The 20,263-nt window shown below is 37.5% G+C and overlaps 1 protein-coding gene and 1 long non-coding RNA gene across 19 annotated transcripts in view; both read right to left on the bottom strand.

Moving 5' to 3' along the window:
• Positions 1-20,263, bottom strand: part of ANK2 (ankyrin 2) — a 286,106-nt gene that overhangs the window by 229,017 nt on the left and 36,826 nt on the right. The gene's annotated exons all lie outside the window — the stretch shown is intronic.
• On the bottom strand, positions 13,935-19,544 carry LOC139183514 (uncharacterized). The gene is made up of 2 exons (XR_011567010.1): positions 16,646-19,544; positions 13,935-14,943 (listed from the first exon to the last, which is right to left on the bottom strand). It is a non-coding gene; the product is annotated as an uncharacterized lncRNA (long non-coding RNA).

The following is a 20,263-nucleotide window of genomic DNA, read 5'->3' on the forward strand; positions in this document are numbered from 1 at the left end:
CTCAGTCTTGTCTGACTCGTTTCGACCCCATGGACTGTAGCCTACTAGCCTCCTCTGTCCATGGAATTTTCCAGGCAAGAGTACTGGAGTGGGTCGCCATTTCCTGCTCCAGGGGATCTTCCCGACCCAGGGATTGAACCCGGGTCTCCTGTACTGCAGGCAGACGCTTTACCATCTGAGCCACCAGGGAAGCCCCTTATGAGGGAGGGGATATATATATAAATATTACTGATTTGTGTTGATGTATGGCTGAGATCACTACAACACTGTAAAGCAATTATCCTCCAATTAAAAAAAAAAAAAATGAAAACCTAGAGTTCCACAATAGAAATTTAATAGCACACACTGCATCTGTATAGGATTGAATTCTAAACAGTTCTCTACTATTGCTTTGGGATCTCCAATGAGTATTAATTGAGAGTAAAACATTAAAAACATATTTTTAAAACAATCTGTATCCCAAGCCTAATATCTTTCCTAATTTTCAATGAGCTGGACATCTCCGTAAAAATGTTCTGCCACCATCTTAAACTTAAATGAACATGGGCCAAAACATGGAAGAGATTATCAAGCTTTCTGTCATATACACAAATCCCCAAAGGAATTTCCCTTTGCCCAGCACTGGCCATAAGAGTAGGTTTCATAAATGAATAATAACCTACCATAATAACACTCCAGTCAGAAGAAAAAAGAGAGCTTTTGATATAATTTGGTAACCATTGTTTATTTAATTCTTTCTTTAAGAAATATTCTCTACACAAAACTCTTCTCATTCCCTGCCTAATCCGTGTGTTAAAATATTACAGAGCCTTTGGGAGGAAAGGTATATTAGAGTTTATCCCACTGCTATACTCAAGGATCAGGATAAATGAACCTGAATTAGGTTTTAGTCTCCCTTGAAAGCCTTTAGAACTGTCGTGATATGACAAAAATAAACCCAACCAAGTGAAAATGTCTTTCATCAATTCTTTATTATGCTGGGCATCCTACAGTGTTAATTTACTATTGCCCCCTTGAGGTAGGCACTGAATTTCTATCCCCATTGGTCTGATTATTCATCTTTGGACCATCTGTTCTGAAGCAGACATCACTCAGTCAAAAGCAGCTTCGTGACACAGCACAAATGAGGCACTGACCGCACCCCGTCATACTGCACACACAAAAAGGTTGATTGCTTCTCTAGCACTGAATTATTCAAGGCTGAACAAGAAAATACATTCTTCCAAGGAAGGTTTCACAATGGCTCACCTTCAAATATGACCACTATTTTAAAAGAACTTGCATATATTTTCCAATTACATTGTTAATTTTAGTGTGGCCCTCCTAAAACTCACATGGAAATACAGAAGGGCTTTCTGTTTACAATAGTCCAGTGTACATCTGTAATTGGCAGTCTGATTGATTTTCTAGAAGATTTTCACTTATTTACAGCTTAGCAACCACACACAGTGACAACCTGACTCTACTTGTTTAAAATGTAACTCTGGACTCATTTCCCATGTACAGGAAATCATTTCCCATAAAAGACCAAATTAGGGAAAATGCATCAAAACTGAGTAACTCGATTTTTTAATTTTACTTTTTTGAGTACATATGTTATATAATATTAACATCTACTCCAGAAGAGAATAAGAATTTGAATTCCTTACTTTCTAGTATCATTTTTGTCCCAAGACGATATTTTAATTCTATAGGAATAACAGACCTAAGAACTCTATTTGTGCCACTCTTGGCATTTCTGTTTTTTTAGAAATCTTTCTAATTACTGGGTGTCAGGAATTTCAGCATGGTAATTATGTTGCTTATTGGAAATAATTTGAGTCACTAGTCCCTTTGGTTAAACTGTTCTTAAGTTTGTTGTTATCTATAAAATGGCAAAAGTCAATCCTTCTAATGTGCATATAATTTTTAAGAAGTTGTTTATTCGACCCCTTCTCCAAAGCATGTGGGTCCCAAAGGAGTATACACAGTTTTCAGGCTCTTTGCACATTTGTGATGATCTACATGGAAAGCAAAACTCCAATTCTCAAAAAGTCTACATTATGCTAAATATAACATACAAAATCATTTTTTACACTCATTTCTTGACTCTCTCTATGCTGGCCCAGTGGTGCACAGTTGAAAGTCAATAAAACTTTAAAGTTAAATTAAAAAATACCTAAAGGATACCCAATATGTGTACTGTATAAGAAGGAAATCATTTCCCAGTTTGATTCATTTTATTAACTTGATTAAATCACTGAAAAGACATAAATGTGTACATATTAGAAAAATCAAAGCTTCAGTTTGGAAAAAGTGAAAACAAATTAGTCTAAAAACAGATTATTTTGATAATAAAATATACATATAGGATGGATCAACAACAAGGTCCAACTGCAGAGCACAGGGAATTATAGTCAGTATCCTTTAATAAATCATAACGGAAAGAATAGGAAAAAGAATATATATGTATGTGTGTGAATCACTTTTTTTGTACACCAGAGACTAACAAAATCGTCAATCAACTATGCTTCAATAAAAAAAAAATTAATAGTTAAAAGAATTTAACCAGTTCTTTATAAGAAGTTATTTAGTTGAGAATAAGACAATTTTGAAGTCAAGCAGTGTGTTAAATGCAAAGAATTAAATACAGAAGAAATGAACATGATCTATCCCCTCAAAGGCTTCCCAGGTAGCTCAGTGGGTAAAGAATCTGCCTGACAAAGCAGGAGACACAAGAGACTTGGGTTCTATCCTTGGGTCAGGAAGATTCCCTGGAGTAGGAAATGGCAACCCACTCCAGTATTCTGTCTGGAAAATTCCATGGGGATAGGAGCCTGACAGGCTACAGTCCATGGGGTAACAACGACTGAGCAACGGAACACACATATATCCCCTCAAAAGATTTTAAGATCTGCATTTAGAAAATATGTTTTAGCTGCAACATAGTCCATGAATTAGATAGAAGTGGGCAAGAATGGATCCATGGATATCCATTTAGAAACAGTAATCCAAGCAATAAATGCTTGTGTGTTTTACAATCTATTTTACATTTGGAACATATAATAGGAATAGCAACACAGTATTTTACAAAGTTCCTGGTGATAAGTTAGGTGGAAAACACAGCAGGCACAGGACTAGCGAGTGAAATGTCATAGTGGTAGGGAAGAACACAGTATGCACGAAACTATAAGTAATGCAGCGTGGTGAATTATAAACTCGGAAATGACAAAGAAGTTAAAATTCTCAACGTAAGGCAGGGCCCAGTCTGTGAATGTTCTTACTTGCTGTAATAAGAAGACTGAATATTACCCTTTAGGTGAAAGGGCACGAACTGCTAAGATCAGAATGCTGTCCTCAAAATAATCACTGGAGTAACATATGGAGGGTGAGTTAGAGGTAAAGAGAATGAAGTCTGTCAGATAATCTGGATACTATTGCAATGGTCCTAGTGAGCAACGTTTGGGGGACAGCAACGTGAAAAAGGAAGTGATGTGTCATACATGCAGGGGAAAGAAGTTATACAATTTAGGGGAATTGAATTTAAGGGTTTATGGAAAAGAAGAAATTAAGGAAACCTTGGAAACATCTAGCTTTGGTACGTAATGAGCAATAATACTAGTCAAGATCAGAAAACTGGGGAAAGAGCATACCTAAAATTGGAGAGAACACAGTAGTGTGGTTCTGGTCTAATGAAATCTGATGTGCCATCACAGCATGGTATGTGCTAAAAATGCAAGACTCAAAGGTCTGGGAGAGTGTGTGGACTATGGACAGAGGCCACGGTGTAACCTCTGGGAGATGGTCTGGGGTTTTTTGCAGTGATACTGGATTTGTCTTCATTCCTTACCATTTCTCTGTCAACAAGACTCCCAAGAATAGGAAAGCACTTCTTGTGTTGCCTGTGGAAGCAAATACTGCTGACCTATCAACATCTTGCATGAACGCCAGGAAGTGCTGATACAATAAAAACTGCAAGGTATACATATACTTCAGTATACACGTATATACATACACCAATGAGACTAAAACAGAAATCTGTACGGGAGGTTTCTCATGCGCTCAGAATACTAATAGCATGCAGCTGACATTTCCCCATAAGACCAGGGCACAACTGAAGTACCGCTTTATCCACAATGGATGTGACCTGCTGTAACTTTCTAAATTTACCCTTGTGCTATGTACGAACTATAATTGTCTAGAATGGTTCCAGCTATTCAGTTCTAACTCTATGAAGGGTAAAGAGCTTCCTTAACTTTACACTGAAATGTAAAAAAGGTATGGAAAGGTGGCTTTAAAAAGAAATGTGTTTAATTAATTATAGTACCTGACACATGGCAGTGGGAAAGGACTAGCAAATGAAGTATTTGTAGCTTGTACTGCCTTTAAAAAAAAATTAGCTTATACTACAAATTCTCTGTTGGAAATCAGTCAATAAAAACCCCTCCAGTTATTAACTGCATTTCACAGAATATCTGAACTTCTTCTGAGGCAGCTTTCAAAACAAATTCTTGACTGGTTGGGGTAAGAGTATTGGCATCAACTCCAAAGAGAATTTTGAAAAGTAAGGGATCTCCTAATTTAAACATAACTAAAAACAAAAGTAGGGTTAATTCATCTCATGAAACTAAGCTTTGGTTCAGATGCTCAAGACTGTTTTTTAAAAATTGAGCTTAAGCCAGGTTTAATGAGAAATGGAGAATTCTCTATTAGTTGTTTTTTATTCTTTGACTTCTACAGTTCAGTTCAGTCACTCAGTCGTGTCCAACTCTTTGTGATCCCATGGACTGCAGCACGCCAGGCCTCCCTGTCCATCACCAACTCCCGGAGTTCACTCAGACTCATGTCCACTGAGTCGGTGATGCCCTCCAACTATCTCATCCTCTGTTGTCCCCTTCTCCTCCTGCCTTTAATTTTCTACAAGAATTTGTATTAAGTGGATCCTGTGGGTTTATTTCCAGAGGCTTCGGAAAACTTCTTCACAACACCCTCCCAACCCACCCTTCTCCCCTCAAGTCTGACCAAGTTCCATTACTCTGGGGTTCCATAACACCCTGAGAATCATTCAGTCATTCATAAACGCTTGTTGACTACCAGTCATAAAAACAACACTGCACTAAATGTTGTCAATGGCTATAGCAGGATCCCCAAATATATGCTGACATATCTATCTCCCCAACTAGCCTGACCCTCCAGGTTAGATGAGGCCATGACTTATTCATCTTGGGTTGTCTCCACTGGCCAGCACAGGGTTTAACAGAGAGTAGATCAATAAACCTTTGTGGAAATAAGATAAAATAAAGGAAGAAGTTCAACAAAGTGAAACAGGCCAAATAGACACATGAAGCAGCACTGGTCACTATGAATTAAACTAATGAGAAGTTTGGTGAATCAAGTACATTTTCACGACTCACTAAATTGTAAAACTTGGTTTAAAATCGACATGTATACACTATCATGTGTAAAATGGATAGCTAGTGGGAAACTGCCATATAACATACACTATATGACAGCCTGGCAATCTGTGAAAGCCAGAGGGATGGGATGGGGGCAGGGGAGGGAGGCTAAAGAAGGAGAGATTATATATGTCATTCTGACTGATTCTCATATGGCAGAAACCAACACAACATTGTAAAGCAGTTTTCCTCCAATTAAAAAATAAATTCAAAAATAAAATCCTGATTAGCAACATTTACACTTATTATATTATTTCACCTTTATAATTCTATTAGATAACCATTTATTGTGGTTATCTAATAGAATTATAAATAGAATCTTGCCTAACTCTTCCTAAGGGTATGTGAATATAGAGTAATGGGGTCAGGATGCCCTCCAACTATAGGACTTCCCCGGTGACTCAGCAGTAAAGAAGCTGCCTGATATTCAGAAGACGCAAGTTCGATCCCTGGGTTGGGAAGATCCCCTGGAGGAGGACATGGCAACCCATTCCAGTGTTCTTGCCTGGAGAATCCCATGGACAGAGGAGCCTGGCGGGCTACAGTCCACAGGGTAGCAAAGAATCAGACACGACTAAAGCTACTTAGCATGCATGTATGCCCTCCATCTGCATCATTATTATCTTACAGTTAAAATCACGGGAAAACTTAACAATGGAATTGGTTAGATAGGCCATGGACTCAACATTCTCTGAGCTTAATTAGTTTAACAGATAACTGCCAACTATGACATTAGTAAAGAAACACAGAAAGAAATGGTATTTTACTGATACTGACTACATAGAACTATTAGGATCCTGTTTCTGAGAAATAATAAACTATAATTTTATTATTATAAAATTGTTATTATTGCTCAAATTGTTAAACAATTTTTAATAAAATTGGTAAAATTGTTATAGTTCTATTATTATAAAATTGTTCTTTTCTGAAGGGGGAAATTTTACATAAAGCAGTAACATAAGCTTCCATTATTGCAAAAATTATCCAAAGAAGAAGGGATTATAATGTATAACAACACATAGCAATACACTGCACTATCCCCAGTAGTTACAATAAGACTAACTTCTAAATGAAAGAGATGATCGGCATGTTTAAATTATTTTGACCAAGATACCAGTGAGAGAGGCTATTTCCTTTTAGAATTATTATGCATATAAAATACACCTCACTTCACTCATAGGGAAACTATATATTTACTTCTACCTCCACATTCTTGTATCTGTAACAAGATATATAAAATTAAACTAACATATATGTGCACAGGTGTATGCGTGGTGTGTGTGTAAGAATTTGTGTGGAGAGTGAAAAAGACAACCTACTGAGTGGGAGAAAATATTTGTAAACAATATGATAGATAAGGGGTTAATATTCAGAATATATTAAGAGCTTATACAACTCAACATCAAAAAACCAAACAATTCAATTAAAAAAAAAACGGGAGTGGGGGGCAAAAGAACACCAAACAATTCGATTTTTTTAAAAAAGGGGAAAAGAACTGAACAGACATTTTTCCAAAGAAGAAATGCAGATGGCTAACAGGCACATGTAAAGACACTTAACATCACTAACCATCAGGGAAATGCAAATCAAAACCACAATGAAATATCACCTCACGCCTGTCAGAATGGCTATCATCAAAAAGACAGCAAATAACAAACGGTAAAAATGTGGAGAAAGAAAATCTTTGTATACTGTCAGTGAGAAGGTAAATTCGTGCAGCCATGGTGGAAAACCGTATAGAGGTCAAAAAACTACAGATAGGACTCCTATGTGACTCAGCAACTCCATCCTGGGTATACATCTGAAACAAACCAAAAATACTAACTCAAAAAGATGCCTGCACCCTGATGTTCATAACAGCATTATTTGCAATTGCCAAGATATGGACGCAACCTAAATGTCCATCAACATATGACTGGGTAAAGAAGCTGTGAGATATATACATATAGAGAGATACACACTCTATGTAATAATATTCAGCCATAAATAAAGAAATTTTGCCATTTGCAGCAATATGGATGGACTTGGGGGGTATTATGCTCAGTGAAATAAGTCAGATAGAGAAAGACAAATACTGTATGATATCACTTATATGTGGAATCCAAAATACAACAAACTAGTGAATGTAACGAAAAAGAAGCAAACTCACAGATATAGAGGACAAACTAGCAGTTACCAAGGGGGACAGCAAAGGAGGAGCATTAAAGGAGCAGAGGAGCGTAGGAGTAGAGGAATAAGAGATGCAAGCCATTATGCACAAAATAAGCTACAACGATATATAATTTACAGCATAGGGAATATAGCCAACATTTTATAAACTTATTTATAAATGGAGTGTAACCTTTAAAAATTGTGAATCACTATACTTATAATTTCGGAGAAGGCAATGGCACCCCACTCCAGTACTCTTGCTTGGAAAATCCCATGGATGGAGGAGCCTGGTAGGCTGCAGTCCATGGGGTCGCTAAGAGTCGGACACAACTGAGCGACTTCACGTTCACTTTCACTTTCATGCATTGGAGAAGGAAATGGCAACCCACTCCAGTGTTCTTGCCTGGAGAATCCCAGGGACGGGGGAGCCTGGTGGGCAGCCGTCTATGGGGTCGCACGGAGTCGGACACGACTGAAGTGACTTAGCATAGCATAGCATAGCATTATGGGTTGATGGAGAAGGAAATGGCAACCCACTCCAGTATTCTTGCTGGAGAGTCCCATGGACAGAGGAGCCTGGCAGGCTACAGTCCATGGGGTCGCAAAGAGTCGGACACAACTGAGCGACTTCACGTTCACTTTCACTTTCATGCATTGGAGAAGGAAATGGCAACCCACTCCAGTGTTCTTGCCTGGAGAATCCCAGGGACGGGGGAGCCTGGTGGGCTGCCGTCTATGGGGTCGCACAGAGTCAGACACGACTGAGGTGACTTAGCATAGCATAGCATACTTATAATTTATATAATATTGTACATCAACTATACCTCAATAAAAATAAAAAACAAAAGATGTTTAGATTGTGCCACTTCTGATTAGCAATGTTTAATATGGGAACCCAGCACATAATATGAAGCTTGATGAGAATCTGGGTATATATTAAAATCCTGCGGCATCCCAACAAGGTACAGTCCTTTACAATCGGAGAAGCTCCACTTCTATTTGGTTTCCTTTTCCTGGCTTTCCTGGTGGTCAGACAGTAAAGAATCTACTTGCAATGCGGGAGACCTGAGTCAGGAAGATGCCCTGGAAAAGGCAATGGCTATCCACGCCAGTATTGTTGCCTGGAGAATTCCATGGACAGAGGAGCCTTGGGGACTACAGTCCAGGGAATCACAAAAAGTCAGACACGATAGCAACTAACACTTTCCCACATGTAAGAAGTGTGGCATATTTGAGCAGTTCAGTTCCCTCTACTAATGACATCTTTTCATAGATTTAACTATTACTTTAACATGAATTATGTAAAGAAATCATTACAAAGATTACCCTGACCTAAAGCCTTTCTCTTCTGGTTATAATTTCACTTAAGAGGATTAATTACACGTGTTTTGATTAGAGTCAGCACACTTTTGTTCACTATGTTCTGTTCAAAGATAATTGTCAAAGGCACATTGAATAAGTCAATTGTTCACCATTTTTACAAGATTCGTGCACATTTATGTAGTTTTAGTGATTTTTTCCTAAATTTAAAAAATATTTTCTTATAGAATATGAACTGACATATACCATATCAGAATTCTATGCAACTTCCTTGGCGATCCAGTAGTTAACACTCTGTGCTTCCACTGCCGGGGGTGCAGGTTCAATCCCTGGTCAGGGAACTAAGATTCCACATGCTACATGGTGCAGCCAAAAAGAAATAAAACAAAAAAAGAATTCTACATGCCCCCTGCTGCTGCTAAGTCGCTTCAGTCGTGCCCGACTCTGTGCGACCCCATAGACAGCAGCCCACCAGGCTCCCCCATCCCTGGGATTCTCCAGGCAAGAACACTGGAGTGGGTTGCCATTTCCTTCTCCAGTGCATGAAAGTGAAGAGTGAAGGTGAAGTCGCTCAGTCGTGTCCGACTCTTAGCGACCCCATGGACTGCAGCCTACCAGGCTCCTCCATCCATGGGATTTCCCAGGCAAGAGTACTGGAGTGGGGTGCCATCGCCTTCTCCACATGCCCCCTAGATTTGCTTTTTTATAAGTCATTCCTCTACTCATGAGACTGTGTGACATGCTTTGTGTGGTTACACTCTGGCTATTCAACTCCCTGAAGGAATGAATAATAGTTGGTACTTTTTGTCTTTCTCACACTTACTACTACAATATTAACTGTAGGCTAATCCCACTATATGCAAAAATATTTATGTTCTCAGTTAATAAAACACACAATTGAAGAACCTGAGGTTTAGTTAGATTAAAGCACTCGTCCATGGAGGAGGAAATGGCACCCCACTCTAGTACCCTTGCCTGGAAAATCCCATGGACGGAGGAGCCCAGTATGCTACAGTCCATGGGGTCGCAAAGAGTCAGACACAACTGAGCGACTTCACTCACTTTTTGACTATTCTACCGCCAAACTTAGGTTTGGCTGTGAAGATAAATATTTTAAGTGATTTTCCCCAGTGTTTTACATGAAAGATTTCCTTTTGATTTATTTTTAATATAATAAAGATACTTTACTTAAAAAAAAGAAAAAGCACTTGTCCATGGATATTTTTAATAAGTGTCAGAGCTGTGATTGGTACCCAGTCAGTCTTATTTCAGAGGCCATGATCATATCACCATAAGATACCACCTCCCAGGCTCTGCCCAAAGGTGCCATATATCTTTCCACTATTGAATGCCAGTGTCTGCTGCTTCCTGTTCTGGGGGCAAATTAATGCAGTCACATTGGGGGCCCCAGTGATCATGTTCTGACTTCCCTTGGCACCCAACTCCCTCTCCTGTGCCAGGGGCAGGGCCTGAAGTTTGAGCATATGGCACTGACACCACTGGAATACCAAGGTTTCTTTTCTTTAATGTTGCTAACTCAAGAGTTGTGATTCTCGGGAACTCAATCACTGTACTTCAAAATATTATTGCGTATTATATTCAACAAGTGAATCCAGAGCAACGTCTCCATCACCCTTGTTATTACTACGACGCACAGGGAAAAAGTTTCAAGCTCCAGAGCACAGCAGGCTTCAAAGACAACATTTGTTCCTCTGTTTTCAAAGCAGCATGAAGACTTTTACGAGCTTGTACTGACACATTTTCCTGAGTGGGATTTAAACCTGGACTGCTTCCAAAGTGGATAAAACCTCTCTCAGCTGTTCTTAATTAATCACCATACCTGCTATTTAAATGCTGATTACACCTATACACACTTATAATAGTAAATCTTGTTTTCCCAGGAAAAATTTAGTAAAGTATACCTATAAAAAGTCCTCTCCTCAAAATGAATTGAAAAGTTAAATGTAGAATAGGAAATAATAATTTCTTATGCAACCTAAAGGATACAGAAAAGCATATTCCATCAGAGTTATTTGTCTAAAACTATATAACTTTCTGGGCTTCCAAGGGGGCGCTAGTGGTAAAGAACCCACCTGCCAATGCAAGAGACCCAAGAAACTTGGGTTTGATCCCTCTAGGTTGGGAAGATCCCCTGAAGGAGGGCATGGCAACCTGCTCCAGTATTCTTGTCTGGAGAATACTATGAACTGAGGAGCCTGGCGGGCTGCAGCCCATAGGGCTGCACAGAGTCAGACAAGACTGAAGTGACTTAGCATGCACATACAACTCTCTAGGTTCTTTAAGTACTTTTTTGTTTTTAAAATCTCCTCTCTTTAAAAAAAAAAAAAAAATCCTTGGGGAATCACTATAAAAGCATATACATATTCTCATAGAACATTTTAAAAAATGAGTTAAAGGGAACTTCCTGCCAGTCCAGTGGTTAAGAGTCTGCGCTTATCCCTGGTCAGGTTAATTAAGATCCCATAAACCTCGCAGCACAACCAAAAATAAATTAAAAAATAAAACATACATTAAAGAAAAACAGCCAGCAGCTCTAGTTCCATTACTCAAACTTAACACTGCTTATTTCTATGTATTTTCTTTTAGAAGTCTTCTCATATACACTGTATCTACGCATATACGTAATATTTTTACAAAGTTGGGATAATAATACCTAGGCTTTTTCATTTAAAAACTAACATTACTTGATGTACACAAGCTGTTCAAGCAAATCGGTTGAGTGGATGGTCTATTTTCAAAAGCCTGTAAATTAAAGTAAACCCAATGAATTTAAATAAATAAATAAAAATAAAAACTAACATCACCAAATTGATAATGCCTACACCACTCCCTGGTGGCTCAGAGGTTAAAGCGTCTGCCTGGAGTGCGGAAGACCTGGGTTCGATCCCTGGGTTGGGAAGATCCCCTGGAGAAGGAAATGGCAACCCACTCCAGTACTCTTGCCTGAAGAATCCCATGGAGGGAGGAGCCTGATAGGCCACAGTCCATGGTGTCACAAAGAGTCGGACATGACTGAGCAACTTCACTTTCACACCATTCAAAAGTTGTAAGGGAAATTCAAAATCTCATATAGTAGTTTATAGTTGGATTATAACTTTTTTTTTAGCTTTCCCTAGTTATTTGCAGAATACTGCCTTTGTTTTCACTGCAGTTAAGAATGCTACAATAGGGACTCCCCGGGCAGCCCAGTGGTGAAGACTCTGTGCTCTCAAGGCAGGGGGCACAGGTTTGGTCCCTGATCAGGGAACTAAGATCCCACATGGAGAAAGAACGCTTGCTGTGACAAAAAGTTACATACCTAAGTCTTTGTCCTGGCCTTGACTATGTCCACTGTTTAAATCCCTAAATATGGAACAGTGCTGTCAATGGGTGCAGACTGTTGATACATATTAAATACTGCTAAACTATCCTTGAGAGAGGCTGAAGCAGATGTCACCAAAACTGTGGAAGAGCCTTTCTCAACTCAGTCACATGCTCAAATCTGCTTTGCTCAATTAATACGTCTATCATTATGGTCTTGTTTTATCTTTTTTACTTTTGAAGAGTTTAAAAACCCAGTCATACATTTAATGCCTATTGCAATTTTTGTCTTCTTTGACTTGCCCATATTTTCGTCCTTTTAGAGTTTCAAATGTCTTTTTTTTATATTATTTTGAAAAACTTCATACGGGCAAGATAATATTTTGCCATATTTGTTGCAAAATTTTCCAAGTTTTCTATTTTCTCTTTAATGGAAATTTTAAATTTAAAAGTATTAACTTCTACTTCTAGATTTTTATTCCATTGCTTTTATGTCTTACAACCCTAAAATCAATGAAATACTTCCTTTCATTCTCTTCTAGCTTTAAAAAATTATTTTTGTTTCCATTTAACTTTTAATTATCTGAAATTTGTTTGGGTATGGAGGATAAGTAAACTTTTAATTATCTGAAATTTGTTTGGGTATGGAGTATAAGTAATGATCTTACTTGAAATTTCCCAAGTGGGCAATTTTTTCAATTGTTGAAAATCATTGAACCCACTATTAATTTTCTTTAATGTTTCCTTTATACAATTTGCTTTCTTCAAAAAGTCCAATACAATGAGCTTAGAACTATCTTTTCAAGGACAGTACAAATGTAGGGTTTTTAATGCATTTAAAATTAAGAAATTAATCACAAATACATATATGATGCTGCTGCTGCTAAATCGCTTCAGTCGTGTCTGACTCCATGCGACCCCACAGACAGCAGCCCACCAGGCTCCCCCGTCCCTGGGATTCTCCATGTTATAAAGAAAACCTCATGGCAGCCACAAACCAAAAATCTGTTATAGATACACATACAGAAAAGAAAAAGGAATCCAACATAACACTAAAGATAACCATCAAATCACAAGAGAACAAAAGAAGAAGAAATGTGAAGAACTACCTTTTCCATCTAGTTCTACCACTTACTATGAGTTATATGACCTTGAGCAAAGTACTGAACTCAAATAAGCCTCAGTTTACTTGTTCATAAAATGTATAGGACTATATGGACTAATTTAGGAAATACAAGTAAAATCCCTAAGAAGAGTACATTGGGATAGCAGACACTCAATAAAAGTACATTTTAATATTTGATTAACAGAGCTATCGTTAGGAGTAAATGAAAGTTGTATCTATAAATGGTATGTAGACCAGCATTACATAACCCAGCAAACAATAGGAGCTCAATAAATGATAGATGCATTGACATTTCTACACCTTTTTATTTATTTGTTATTCTCCTGCTGTTTTCCACATCTAAGTCAACTGTTTATTATAAGAAAAATAGATCTAGTCCCAGTGCCAAATCAAGCGGTTAGCAATAGACCAGAAGGCACCCCAGGATCAATAACTTGGCTAGCGATCTCATGGCTAGGGTCTGACACATGGCTAGAACTGCATGGGTCACACTTTAAATGGAAATGGAAGTTGACCTGTCCATCTGGATTACTGTTTAATTCTTCAAAGAATTCACTAGTGAGTTCATACAAACCAACACCAAAGAAAAGACAGACTCTTTAATCTGTATTTATATATTAATACTATGCTAAAGCTGAAACTACAGTACTTTGGCCACCTCGTGCGAAGAGTTGACTCATTGGAAAAGACTCTGATGCTGGGAGGGATTGGGGGCAGGAGGAGAAGGGGACGACAGAGGATGAGATGGCTGGATGGCATCACTGACTTGATGGACGTGAGTCTGAGTGAACTCCGTGGGTTGGTGATGGACAGGGAGGCCTGGCGTGCTGCAATTCATGGGGTCACAAAGAGTCAGACACGACTGAGCGACTGAACTAAACTGAACTGAACTGAACTATATCACAAAAGAAAGAAAGAAAAGAGTATGTAGACAATGGAGTTCACTATTTACTTTCTTGGAAAAAAACTGATTTAATACTTAATTTTACAGGTCTTTCAGAAATGCACATATACTTTTTAAAACTAAAAATAAACAGAGTGAATATTGAACACCTCACATTAATTTATTTTACTAAGAAATTTTAATAAGGCCAGAAGAACTGTCAATCATCCCTCATATGCAACATGACATTTTAGCCACAAGTGTGGAATTGAACCAGGAAATTATACTAGACTTCAACTCCAAGGAAGGATCAAATCATTCAGAACAATCTTACTGTTCTAGCTCAACATGGAATGAAACTTTGACTTTTACAAAAAATTGGGCGCACATTTTCATAACAACATCTTACGGTACCTCAGTGTCTAGATTTCTGATGGAAGTCTAGGTTTCTGATGGAAGTTTATAAACTTAAGCGATGAAAGGACTCTATATAGGTATATAGCAATGATTACTTTTTGGAAGTAGAGTTTAAATTTAAGAGTTGTGGTTTAAAGTTTCATTGCAATACAATGCAGACACCTTTACTTTTAAGATAACGCATAGACTACAGGAAGCCCTATTCACTGGCAGAGTATCCTCAGTTCCCAAGTCCTACGTGGTCCTGGTGTCTTTGTCCGGAAATGGAATTTGGCAATTGTTGAATTAACCTGAAATAGAGGAAACTTAATTTAATGTGAAGGGTTTTTATACTCTTATGCCCTTATGTGCAGTTGTGACATATTCAGCCCCATCTCTTCGGTGAAGTCAACCACTTAGAACATAAAGCAGTGGTTATCATACATTAATGCACTTAACGGGTTACTTAGAGATCATGCTTAATCCTGTTAAATAAATATTCTTGGCTCCCACCTCAGAGATTCTAATTCTGAAGGTCTGGAGTGGAGCTCAGCAATCTACATCAGTTTCAAACACTGCAGATGATTCTTCTGATGAGAGCAGTCCAAGGAACACACTTTGAGAGGTGATGACACAAGGGATTAACTAGACCTTTCATTCTATGTATTTATTACACAACCCAAATACACTTTATCCATCTGCAGTCACTTAGGCAGTCAGAATGTATGAGGTAAGAGTGCATAAGAAGCTGAATGACAAGCCATTTCTAAAGAAATGATTATATATTACAGGTACATGGACAATTTTGTGAAACATACACCTTACGAACAGAACTGTTGAGTTTCACTTTTGAAAAATGAGCTTCTTCTTTTGTAAATCTAAAGAAAAAATTATATGTGACAACCAGTGGTTTTCCAAAAGAAAAAGAACCACAAATCTTCCTATTTACTTCTGTTTTACTAGTTGTCTCAGTATTGACACCTGCTTTCTAACTTATTTCCCTCAGAAGGCTGACAGTCTAGAAAGATATGATTCTAAAGTAGCAAATCTAAAGAGACTTCAACTCTAGTGTTAAGGCATTATTTCTGCCTGACGTGATCCCTCCCATGATAAAGTAAGAATTCTTCACTAGACAAATGATTAGTCTTAGAGACTTAATTTTAACTACATGATATGTTTATTTAATAGAGGGGTCGCACAGAGTCGGACACGACTGAAGCGACTTAGCAGCAGCAGCAGCAGCAGCAGCAGCAGTATACTAGATATAGAAGTTGCTATGGTATCAGGTAAAACATAAGATTATATTTCAAAGCCCCCTTTGAAACTCATTGATAACTGAGGTAGGTAAAGAGTAGAAAAATTCAAATTTTAAAATAAACAATATGTCAGCAACATTTATAATTAATCAAAAACACTGTTTCAGCTCACAATCTCTATTCGACACCTGGCTTTCACATAGCTTTTAGACAGAATTCATTAGCTCAAAGATACCATTGAAATGATTATGATTCTGGCAATCACTGTAACATTTTACCTCATATAAGCAAATATTAAGGGAAGTTTTACTATAAACACATAAGCTCAAATAAATATGACACGAATGTAAGGTTTGAAAAGTCCAACTTAAAATTTATTATTTTATTTTATAATATAAAATATATAATTTTATATATTATAAATATTATAATATATATAATATTTTAATATAATTTTAATATATTATATTTTATAAATATAATTGTAAATTATACGTATTTTATAAATATATTGCATTTTAATATAATATAAATTATATATTTTATAATATATTGTATATTATAATATATTTAACATTTAATGTATTATAATTTATTTTATACTATATTATAAAATATTATATATTTTATTAAATAAAATATAATTTTAATGCCTTAAAATTTTGGCAATAAAAACGTAATATTATATGCCCCAAATTTCTAAGAGAAATCTTTAAATGAAAATGAAGAAACCAGAAAGCCAGTAGCTATTTCTTACAGCAAATAAATTTTAAGTTTCACCCATTAAAAGGGCATTCAGTCCAAAACAGCAACTGAAAGTGGGTAAGAAACAGCAGATGCCTGTGTGGGAAGAAAACAAAACACAGTTGAAAAGACAGCTCTCTCTCAACAGAGTCTTCTCAGCTCCACCATACATGTGACCTTAGAAAGGCCACTGTATATCCCGTAGAACCAATCTTATTAAATATAGCAGAGAGAAGATTTAAAAATTATCACATCATTCAAATTTGGTTTGGATGAACAACACTGTAAGAAAAATATAACAGAAATAGTATTATATATTGATTTTTTATGTTATGAAAATGATTCCTCTTATCACAGTGTAATCTTTCACTGAAGGCATCTATTCCATTTTTGTATAATTTTATATGGAGAATGCATAATAGTTCAAGAAATTATTATAGTAAATATTCTTTATACAATTAATATTTCACAGCAGTAATGTGTGTGCACTTGAAGTAGAATACATTTTTTTTTGAGCAGAAGGTTATAATTAAAACTTCTTAGTTTCAATTCTTAGTTTTTCCATGTTCTTTAAATATTTTTAGAAATGCTTTTTGTATCTTTATCACTTTTTCAATCTTCACAGCCTCTGGTTTCATCTAGGGGCTTGTCACCTGTAACTACAAAATGCCCACAACCAGATTTGCCACCTTGGGTGACTTCTTAGCTATTAATTAATTCATATTTTCCAAAAACATTTATTGAGCATCTGTTAGGTGCTCGGTGCTTGTTAGGCACTGAAAACAGAGTGAAGCTTCTGATAATGCAAACCACAATCCAACCAGTTCTCCTAAAAAAACCTTTGTCAGGGGTCTTTCAGTAGAACAGAGGCCAAATTCTGAAGCTTGGCTTATGAAGCTCTTGATAGCCTGATGTCATAAATACTAACCACATTTCACAAATTCCACATATGTCCAATAAAAATGAGGTGTTACCTCCAGAGACACTCATACACTGCTTCTCTATCATTCTAATATACAACTGACTCCAAGACGGAGTTTGTGATCTGCTCATAACGCTTCAATGTTTGACTTTTCCATAACCCTCCGAGACTCAGTTGCCATTCTAAGGCATTCCACACACCCCGTGCCTTCTCACCACACTGTGACACAGTACTGGGGACTCCTGCTTTGCCCATCCTTGGATCACACTCCTTCAAGTCAAGCTTGCAAGTCTTATTCACCTTAGTAGGCCCAGTGCCTGGCACTTAATAGATGTTCAAAAAATGCTTAGGAAATGTGCCTTCTTCCCAACAGGAACCAAGATTGTACTCTGCTTCCAAGATCTACTGCAGGCTAGCATACTATACAATGTGTACAATGGAGTACTACCCAGTCATAAAAAAGAATGAAAACTTGCCATTTGCAATAACATGGATGGACTTAAATGGTAATATGCTAAGTGAAAGGAGAAAGACAGGTAATGTATGATATCACTTACATGTGGAATCTAAAAAATAAAACAAACTAGTGAATATAACAAAAAAGAAACAGACTCACAGATGTAGAGAACAAACTGGTCAACACCAGTTGCGGGGCGTGGGGAGGCAAGTTAGGGCTAGGGGTTTAGAAGGTACAAACTATATATAAAATAATAAGCTGCAAGGATATATTGTATAGTTTAGGGAATACAGCCAATATCTTATAACACTTATAAGTGGAGTACAACCTTTAAAAATTGTGAATCACTACGCTGTACAGCTGAAACTTACATAATATTATATACCAACTATACTGCAGTAAAAACATTTAAAAATAAAAAGATCTACTACAGGCTACAATGTATCCATTAACAGACTGGATATTCAGAATATTTAACAACTGGTACAGTCCACACATCAAACAATCACAATGGATGCTGGCTATAGCACTGGAGGACAGTGGTCCTGAAGGCCCCTGGCTGGTCCACACATTGATCCTTTGTTTGCTCATGTTAGGGTTGGAAGTAAGCTGGGGGTGGGCTCCAGGTAGGCATTATAGAAGGAACAGCTTGGTGAGCTCACAGAAGCAGCTATTTAGTTAGTCTGCATGGAAACGTTTCAAACTGTAAACAGCTGGTGCAGCTGTTCTGCTCCACACTGGCTGAATCTCAACCCTGTCTCTGGCCATCCCCCAGACACTGTGGTCTGTGCTGCTCCGCTCCTTCCTTGGCATCTTTTAGGTACTCATTTCACCACCCACACTGCCACCGACTCTCCTACTGAGGGTTCACTGATTTAAGAGTTCACTGATTTCATGTGAATAAGTCCTGCTTCTAAAACTAGATGGAAAATTCCTAGAGGACAGAAGCTATATCTTTCTTCTTTCAATATTTACCTTTAATAAATCATCCAAAAATTACATAACCATGCTCTGTATCATTTTATACTTTTAAAAATGCTTTACCAGAAAGATTTTCATTATACTTGCAGATCTTTTTAGGGTTAATAGCAAAACTATATGAAGAACCTTTCTCATAGCAGTTATAAAAAGACTTCAGAAGATAATGCTCACAATATCGAAGTCTCTTATTTCTGTCTTCTTAGAACTCAAACTTGAAAAGTTTAACTCTCCTGACATTCTGTGTACTTCGTGGATAAGGAATTATCTCTTTCTCTCACCTACACACCACATTCATTCACATTCTTACACATGCCACTCCATCTTAGTAAACAGCACCATCTGGTACCCAGTTGCTTAAACCAATAACTCCTTGTCTTTCTTTTATAAGCCAATACAACCTTTGATAAAAACAAAAAATACTCTGAGAAACTGATCACTTCGCATTACCACTGATAACACCCTAATTTAATCCTATATCATCATTTGCCTGGCAGGCTACAGTCTATGGGCTTGCAAAAGAGTTGGGCATGACTTAGCTACTAAATGACAACATTGCTCACCTCAGGGGTTTCTGGGCAGCTTAAATCGGCCCCCGCTTCTTTCTCCCTTGATAGAATGTACAACCCATTCTCCACCAAGCAAAGACAGACAAAAGAGAGAGGCAGAGACAGAGACATAGGGAGGGAGCAAGAGTGGGAGGCAGGGACAGAGAGATCTTTTGAAGCATAAAAGAGGTTCTACTATTTCCCTAAAACCTTTCAGAGATTTCCCACTGTACTTTGAATGAAATCCAAAGTCCTTTACCAAGACCCACTACAATTAGAAAGAAAGCTAAACGTCTGCCAAGGTAGGCTTGTGTCCGCCTCTCAGACCTTGTTGCCAGCCCCTCTGTTCACAATGCTGCAGCCAGCCTGTCTTTCTGCCCCTTAAATTAACCCAACACACTCCTACCTCTGGGCAGCATGCTCCCCCAACCTCCCTAAGCATGGTTAAAGTCTGTCTCCCCTTACTCTGTCTCATCAACATATTGCCAGCATTCAGATCAATACCTAGCTCAATAAATATTTTCTGACTGACTTACTACCTTTTGATTCAGCACAGAAGAAAAGTACTGAATTGTTTTCACAATAACACCAGAGTTCATTGATCACGGACTAAAGTCACAGAAAATTTATACAGTGACAAAAAGCCTGAAATAAAGAAGATAAAATTCTTTGGTACAACTGGGGAAATAAATAAATGAAACAAGAAAATAAAAATCTCTGGACAAC

The sequence above is a fragment of the Bos indicus genome, chromosome 6, assembly GCF_029378745.1.
Source record: "Bos indicus isolate NIAB-ARS_2022 breed Sahiwal x Tharparkar chromosome 6, NIAB-ARS_B.indTharparkar_mat_pri_1.0, whole genome shotgun sequence".
NCBI lineage: Eukaryota > Metazoa > Chordata > Mammalia > Artiodactyla > Bovidae > Bos > Bos indicus.